We start from the raw sequence: 8,508 nt of genomic DNA, 5'->3' as shown, positions 1-8,508 counted from the left end.
CCAGCGGGGGAGAAACAAGCCTGGTCAGGGCATTTCCTGGGTCTCATCAAACAAGAACACCCCAGACTGGGTAGTGGATAAGCATAGTATGAATGGTCTCCTGGGCAATTCTTGGAAGGCAGATCTTGGTGGGACCCTGGCAAAGTCTGAGGAGCAGCCTGGAGGTGGGAGGGGAGGAAGGGAATAAAGAGGGAGGAGGAAAAAGCAAAGACCAAGGTTGTCCTGGGGTGCAAGGGGACCAGCATCTTGCCCAGGGTATCCGCCTATTTGCTTGCCTGTTTAACAAAACTTTATTAAGCCCCTACTGCCAGTCAGGCATTGTAATAAGTCCTGAAGAGGCAGTTATGTGGCCATGATGGGCAGCTCACAGGTTCATGTGATAAATGGGCTTCTGGGGGAAATACTCATGGCAGCAGGACATGGTAAAAACTCAGCAAAATGAATTTTAAGGGAAGGAGGCTCAGGTGAGGCTTTCGAGGCAATAGAGTCTGAGAATTGAAAGCTGAGTATTAGCAAAACGGACAGGCAGGGGTGAGCTGGAGACAGGAGGGATTTTCTAAGTGAAAATAACAGCAAATACAAAGTTAAGAGATGTGTGGGGAGGCAGTGGGGCGCTGAAGCAAAACAATCCCCAGACCATAAGTCTGCCATGGAGGCTCTAGTTCAATCTCATCCCTTGCTAGAACCAGGTGGGCTTTTGGGGTGATGGCTCTCAGCACATTTTTCTCCTAGGTGATTTACATTCTGTGTTTTCACTTGACCGTGATCTCCCTAAAGACATTTGGCATTTATTCATCTCTGCATCCCTCATGGTTCCCAGCACAAAGCAGAGCTCAGAGGATGTCTCTGGAAGGAACAGTGAATGCGAAGCCAATCAGTGCCATGGGTCATTTCTTCACACAGAGAAGCAAAGAGGTTGAATTGGTCGTCTCAAAATCAGTTTTCACCTCAAATATTTAGAGTGTTTTGCAAACTGTTGAGTAGTTTGTGGTAGTTGTATGACCCGAAAAACAGCAGCAAACAATACTGATCCTGAGGCTGGCCCTGGACCCATTTATAAACACCACCCGGGCTGGCCAGAAGTAACATTTTCTACCTTCACCCACTGGCCCTGCAAAATCAGATTGGACTTTTTGTTTGCCCAGCTTTGTTCTGCTATGTTTTATGACTTTGGGAATCAGCTCCTCTGGGAGGCCTCTCTTGTCCACCATTCTAAATTAGACCCCAGCCCATGTCAGCCCTTCTATCAAAGTGTCCTACATTAGCCCCTTTACAACATTTATTGCAAGTGCACATGCTTTCTTTCATTTATTTATTTTCTTCCCCATGGTGGAATGCGAGCCTCGGCATCGCCTGTCTTGTTTGTTGCAGACACTCTGGTGCCTGGCACGGTGCCTTGCATGGAACAGACACTGTGCTAGTCCTTGCTGAATGAATAACTAGACAGCACCCACAGGGAACTCTTTTGTGGGCCAGTGACCCACACAGGTCCAGGATGCCCTTCACTTCGCTTCAGGTACTACAGGCTGAACTGCAGACGCCTTGAAGAAGCTATAACGTCTCTTCTAAGAAAATCCCCCAGTTATTAAATGCTCTGTTCTTTTCTTTTCAGTAAAGACTTGCTCTGTTGCTCAGGCTGACCTCCAAGTCCTAGGTTCAAAGAATTCCCCTATCTCAGTCTCCTAAGTAGCTGGAGCTACAGGTGCTTGTCACCACACCTAGGGAAAAGATCTTTGGTGTGTGTGTGTGTGTGTGTGTGTGCGCACACGTGCTGGCATTTAAACAGAGGGTACTGCATGTGCTAAGCCTCTACCACTGAGCTGAGACCCTAAATGCTCATTTTGATCTGGAATGCAAAACAGCAGTCACAGACAGGAAGAAAAGTCCAACAATCATATCTGGAAAGTCAGCAACTGCTTCACAGCTAGGGAACATTTTGCTTACAGAGACTGTATTGATCTTGTCACAAATAGCCACATTGTATTTGTGGCTTTTCTGGTGTGGCCTCACCCACAGCTGTGCTTCAGAATCACTGTGACACCCTGATATGTTTCGCCTGCTGGTTTCTCTGGGTCACAGTGTGACTCATTCACCTATTAACAGACAACTCTTTTTCAAAGCTGCTTCACCAAGGAGATCTTCAAAATGGGATAATTTTCTTCCTTCCTAAAGTGTAGGATTTATCTTCCTAGTCTCTTTATATCAGTTTTGATTCTGAAATAATCCTGGTAATTCGTTTGTGCTGAGGATCATGAATCTTTATGCTTCCAAAAGATTGTGTTTGATTGTTTTAACCTGATGTCATTTTTGAGAGACAGGAGGGAGGGAGGAGCCTGCAGTTCCTGTTGGCTGATTTTCGTTACACATGTGTTATGGCAGCAGAGCTGGAGTGAAAACAGATTTCCAGAAAAATGGCTCTGGTTACATATGAGGCAAAAGTACACTGATTACAGAGATTAAAACTATGTTTATTTGCCCTGGACAGGCAGCAAGGCAGAGACCAGCTTTGGTATGGTGCTCACAGAGATGTGAATTCTAGAGACCCTTCCACTTATGTCACTTCCTAGCTGTCATCTTGGCCAAGTTGACTACCCTTTTTGAGTCTAAATAGCCACATTTGATGTGAAGATAACAGTCTTATTTATATGCTGGGATTCATTTGGGGCTCAGATAAGATGGTGTTTGCAAAGACACCCCGTGAACTTGAAACTCTTGTTCAAATGTGAGTTGTTATTTTTGTTAATATCATTCTTCTTTCTAATCTAACAATATCCAATTTCCATGCCAGCTACTGTGCCAGGTGCTAGGGGCACAGAAAAATTTGCATAGTGTCAGGTATGGAGACCAATAAGTTAACACTATAGTCCAGAATGAGCAGTGTCACATTAGATCCCTCAGAAAGACAGCATGAAAGTGGGAAGGGATCAGAGCAGGGGGCCTGGTAGGCATCAAGATGGGCTTCCTGAAGAAGGTACACTGAGCCAAGGACATGTCATAGGGGAGGTCTCCTGGAATAGAACAGAATAGGAGAACTTCCGGCCCAGGGATGGCAAGATAGGTGGTGGGTTTGAGAAGACACGTTAAATCTAAGAAAGCAGGGACAGGGCACCTGGTGAGGGTAGGGCTAGGGTCATAGACTGGGTTTGAGCCATACTGACTGCCAGGTGGAAGTGTCCTGAGGACAGCTGAGTTCATGGTTTGGGAGCTCAGGAAAGAATTCTGCTTGAAGACATTAGATTGGGTGGTGTTCTTCATGCAGATACTCATCACTGCCCTGAGTGGTTGAGTGACAAGAAAAAGAGATATGGATAGAATAGAAGGAAAGAATCCATAGTAGGTATTGAGAAATCACTAGAAAGTTTGGAGGAACTTAGAAGAAAGAGATGCCATTGTGTGTAAGGAGGAGGGTATTTCAAGGATGGAGTCTGAACATGGTCAGGACCTCACAAATGTCAACAGAGGAAAGGACAGAAAATAACCATCTGGTTTGCTCCTTGAGTTGCCCTTGCCAGAGCTTGTCAGTAGAGAGCAGGCCAGAGTGAGCCTGGCTGCAAAGATGAGCACAAGAGAGAGAAGAGGCAATGCCCGCCCTGAGCAACATCCAGGCATTGTCAGTGAGAAGGGAGCAGAGGCCACAGGATGTCTCTTGAAGTCTGAGGAGAAATAGATGTGCTTATGTGTTGAGGGAGGGGGGCTTAAAAATGGCAAGGGAGGTTGAAAATTCAGAAGAAATGCAGATGTTTTTGGGTCACCTCCCTGATGAGGGGAAGAAGACTAGATCCAGGGCAAAGTCCTTAAGAAAGGAAGAAAGGATGGAGCCAGGTGAAGGGAGAATTCAGAAGATGATAGGAAGCAGAAGACAATGCAGGGGAGAGTGGATGGCACCAAGGAAAGGTTCTTAAGTTAGGAGGGAGGAGTAAGGCTGTGAGAAGGCAGACTGGGTGCCCTCTCTCCAGCTCCAAGTCACACCCCTGAGGCTAAGGTACCCACACTCCCCGTCATTGTACCTGTGCTCTGTCATCAATGAGCCTGCAGCATCCAAACAAAGGCAGAGCCAGGCACTGAGGGGATCCACATAGAAGCTGGAGGTAGAAGGTGTTTATTTCAAAGAGATCAAGTTTCCAGATAGTGCAGTGGAAAGGTTGAAGGGAAGTTCTGATGTCATATGCTAAACATGAAAACTTGGCTTTTTAAAATATGAAGTTGAATTCAGTTCCATAGCTAATTAAAAACTGATTGCTATACCTTAAGAATGTCAACTGATTGAAATCAAACTTATATTTTTAAACCAGTGTGTCTTATTCTGTTTTCTGTGGCTATAACCGACTACCTGAGACTGGGTAACTTATAAAGGAAGAAGTGTATTTAAGCTTATGGTCTGGAGGCTGGAAATCCAACATCCAACAGCCATACCTGCTTGGCTTCTGGTGAGGGTCACCTGCTGCACATGCCTGATGGAAAAGCAGAGAAGCAAGTGGCCAGAAGGGAAGAGAGAAAGGGGAGCAGAATTACCATTAGTTAACTCATTCCTGCAAGAAAGGCATTAATCCACCCATGAAGCTCCACTCCTGTGACTCAGACACCTTCCACTAGGCCTCACCTCCCAACATTGACACAACAGCAATCAAATTTCCACACCAGGGACAAAATCATATTTGAATCACAATACAGTGTATGTATATAAATATGTAGCTAAGGTATCTGATAGAGGAGTTGTGAAAATATTGGAAGCAAAAACATTAAACTATCTCAAAATGCCTCTTCTTTGCATGGAAACTCCAATTTTGAACTCCAAATGAAATTCAGTGAAATTTCAAAACGAAATCTCAAAGAGATCAAACTAAGTTTTGTTATCCTCTAGACAATCATATATTATTATGTTCCAGTCTGGGCCTCCCCCTATTGCCCCTCCCCCCAACTCTAAAACAAGAAAAGAAAAACAAAAATAACTCAAATGAGTCTTTGGTTTCAAAGTTTTTTAGAGGCTTGTTCTTCTCAGTGAAGCATCAATGGCCAATTCCACGATCACTCTATAAAGGAATAGTAATGATGGACAGTTTTAGGAGAAATACCTATTTGATCCTGAAAAATTCTATTTTTTAGGAAAGTAATCATATGAGTCATAATTATGGAACAGAATGCAGGAAAGAATAGCTATGTCCTCAGAGTATTTGTTCTTCACAAATCTGGGCTGGGGGAAGCATCCCTCAAGCTTCATTTCTACTGGGTATTCTCTAAAATGAAGAAACACCACAAGCAGTTATTTTTTTTTTTTAATTTTCAATGGACTTTTATTTTTTTATGTGGTGCTGAGAATTGAACCCAGGGCCTCATACACGCTAGGCAAGTGCTCTATCATTGAGCCACCACCCCAGACCCCCATAAAGAGTTTTATACTTATCTATGGAAGGGGTGACAGAAATAAGTGAAAAACTTATGCCAGATGTTTCCTTATCTCATCCCAGGAAACAATTCTGGGGCTGTTAATACATCTTAAATGTCATACTCTCCCGTCTCTGTTAAGGAATAATATTCCTGGTTTTACATTTTGATATCTCAGGGACAAATTTTAGAATCATATAGCTAGTGAGAAAAACTGAAGAGAAACGATGTGGCAGAAAACATGAAGTTTGGAGGCAGTGTTTGTTTTTTTCTAGATTTTTTTGTAAACTAAATTTATAAGTTTCATGTCTCAGATTGATGACTAAATTAGTAAAAAAATTCGCTTAACATGAAAACAGATCATATCTGTGAGAAACATAAAACAAGCAATGTTTCTTCAAGGAACATACCTCTAAGTCAAACTTGCAGTTTTGAGGGGAAATTGCATAGATCCCTGCTTACTAAACATAATTTGGAAACAGATACATTTCCATAAATAGAATATATACAATAAAGTCTTATTATTAATTTAGATTCTAATGATTTACTTCAGTTGCAGTCATGGCTCTTCTTATTCTTATTGTAAGGATTTATAATATAAATAATATTTCCAGAATCATGTTTAACTGCTCAAAAGAATATGTCCTTTAAATGATTTTAATGCATTAATTTTATCAAAGCAAGTACTTTTGTAAACTGTGAATTCAGACTCGTTACAAGAACTTGTAAATTTACTGCTTTTCCCACTAGATATTTAAAATGCAGTTTTCCCACTAGTTCAGACTGACATTTTTGTTTAGCCTGACTAGTTCAGCAAGTTTACTGAATTCAGTAAATGTACTAGGGGGAAAACCCCAACCAGTTGGGGAAATATGTTTCCTAAAGAAACTGTAGGTTATCGGGCAAGAGTCCCAAAAAACTGCAGATCACATTTCCTTCTCAGAAAAGAAGTGGGCAGATGCAAAGTTTGGGGAGATCCATTTTAGGGTTGAGAGGGAAAATGGTAATATTTTTTTAACTCTTTCTGCTCTGATATCACAGCAAAAATAGAGTCTGAGTAGCATGTACGTGAGCAGATCCTACCAAATGTAGTTTTCCTTTGATGTGCAACACAGTGGACGTGAGTTTCACTAGCGAGGCAGGTCTCCAAGAATGTAATGTGTGAACTACAATGCCCGTTCTGCAGGTTCTACATTTTTAATTGCATATTAAAAGAATGGGCTATACAATTATCATAGAACCTTGGTCAACAGTTCTGAAATATGTCTAATGCACAGGCTTTGTGGAATTGAAGGACTTTAGAGGCTTCCTTATCTGACCTTCTTATCTTACTTGTGAGGAAACTGGAGCCCAAAGACTTACGGGGACTTGTTCAGTACATCATAGATAGCAGCCAATTTGGAACTAGAAACGACATTTTCTGACTTCGAGTCCCACTCCTTAACCATGTCAAAGTGGCTGTGTTTATTCAAAAGATATTAGTTTGTTGTTACTATTACTATTTTGGTTCTGGTGATCAAACCCTGGGCCTCATGCATACTAGGTAAGCACTCTCTACCACTGAGTTGTATCCCCTAAAATGATTAATCTTGAAATTCAACATTTGACAATAAAATTTCCTAGGTGAAATTTGACTAGTTAATGACTGTGCTAGCAATTTGTATGGTCACAAAAATTGATCATTTGGAAGACCAAAAAGTTACCTGTTATGAGGTATAATCTTTTGTATCACCGCTAAATAATATTCCTTGTTTACAGCATTAAAAACAAGAGTAATTTAAAAAAAAAAACTATCTCAACTACCAGTCTGTGAGTATAGCTGCAGAAATCCTGTCTTTCTTCTCCCCTTATTCCTCTAGTGCCTGGTTCAGTAATTACCAAATGAATGCATGAAATTCAGAAACTGAGGAAGAGATTGTGGTCCTCTTCGATGGGGCCTGGGATAGTTACAAGCAGACCCTGAGATCCCTGGGCAAAGCCCCCGGCTGGCTTTCTGGTCTGGTGAACATCCTCCCTGGTTGTTTAGGAATCATAACAGCTGACATACACTGATGGCTTATGTCCAAGCACCATTCTAAATGCTTCAAGCATATTTTTCCTCACAACCCTAATGAGGGTCTACCCTTATGAGTCCTAAAGTACAGATGAGATTTCTACACAGAAATCTGAGGCATTAAACAAGGAAAGGTGGCCAATGCCTGCAGTCCTACTTATTCTAGAGATAGAGGCTGAGGCAAGAGGATCACTTGAGCCAAGGAGTTCCAGGCCACTCTGAGCAACACTGCAAGACCAGGCTTAAAGAAAAAAAGAAGAAAGAAGAAAGAAGAAGAAGAAAAACAGAGAAGTGAGAAACTTTGCCTTGGGCTTAAAACCTTAAGCAATCAGGAGCCAGATCAACGTACTTTTAACCTCTAGTTACACTGCAGTGAACCAAAGACCCAGGCAGGTAACTTAGTCCTTTTGACCTCTAAGCTTATCTGGACAGGATTTGAACATTCAAATGCAATGACCATATGTGAACTTCCTGAAATTTCCTCAAACTGGACCTGTATTTTTTTCTGTTTGCCCTCACCTTCCGATTCCTGACTTTTCCTATTATCTTTCACCTCTGGACCTCAAGCACCAAATTTCATGAATATGTCCCTGGTTTCCTCTCCAATCAGAATTAATCTTTCCGTTCTGGGTGCCCTTTATTTAAACCTCAGTCCTGGCACTTAGCACATCAAGCGTGGGATGAGTCACTTGTGTGTGTGTCTGTCTCCCTGGTTAAACAGAGCGCTGCGTGAGGGCAGGGGCAGTGTGGTGTCATCATCTCCGGCCTGCTGCTGGCTGCTGGACACTTAGTAGGTGAGCCGAGTTTTCAGAAATGAGGTTCCTTTTCTTAAGGCATCCAGAGTGGCGGTCTGGTAGCAAGGTCTTTTTCTGGGACAACTCTGGGCTGAGATGACCTCGCCCCGCCCCTGCCTGCCCACTCCTGCCCTGGCTCGGCCGGGCCGCGAGGACCTCTGGTTTGCCCTGACACTGGCCTCGGCCCAGTTTCCCGGCTTCTAAATGCGGCCCGGAGCTACCGGGGGAACTGGAAAAACACTGGCAGGCGGCCCCACCCCCAGGCCCCCGCGGGCCGGG

This window comes from Marmota marmota, unplaced genomic scaffold (assembly GCF_001458135.2).
Source record: "Marmota marmota marmota unplaced genomic scaffold, marMar, whole genome shotgun sequence".
Lineage (NCBI taxonomy): Eukaryota > Metazoa > Chordata > Mammalia > Rodentia > Sciuridae > Marmota > Marmota marmota.
This window is presented reverse-complemented; position numbering follows the sequence as displayed.